This window comes from Penaeus monodon, chromosome 22 (genome assembly GCF_015228065.2).
Source record: "Penaeus monodon isolate SGIC_2016 chromosome 22, NSTDA_Pmon_1, whole genome shotgun sequence".
Taxonomy (NCBI): domain Eukaryota; kingdom Metazoa; phylum Arthropoda; class Malacostraca; order Decapoda; family Penaeidae; genus Penaeus; species Penaeus monodon.
In genome coordinates this window covers 2179205-2179578 of record NC_051407.1, presented here as the reverse complement: position 1 = coordinate 2179578, position 374 = coordinate 2179205, and positions in this window count along the sequence as shown.

Here is a 374-nt window from a genome sequence, read left to right as displayed (position 1 = left end):
TATTATCTGATAATTGGTTTCAGTATGACTACATCAAGGAAAGAATTAAATAATAATTAAGTTCATTTTCTTGACAGTTATGTCAAAAGATAATAAGATATAAATGATATGTTTTTCCATTAGATGAAAAACTGTTTACTTTTGAGGACAATATTATTGATGATAATATGATAAAAAGTCAGGAATCCTATAAATATAGTTTAAGGGAAATCAATTGAATTGTTTATTGATATACAACTTATGATTTTTACATTATGTATTTCAGAGATTGTGAAACACCATCATTGATGACGATCCTAATTTTCCCAATACAAGAAATTGTACAAAATTGAATTCATGTTACACCCTCCACAATCAACAAGTAAACTCTTAGG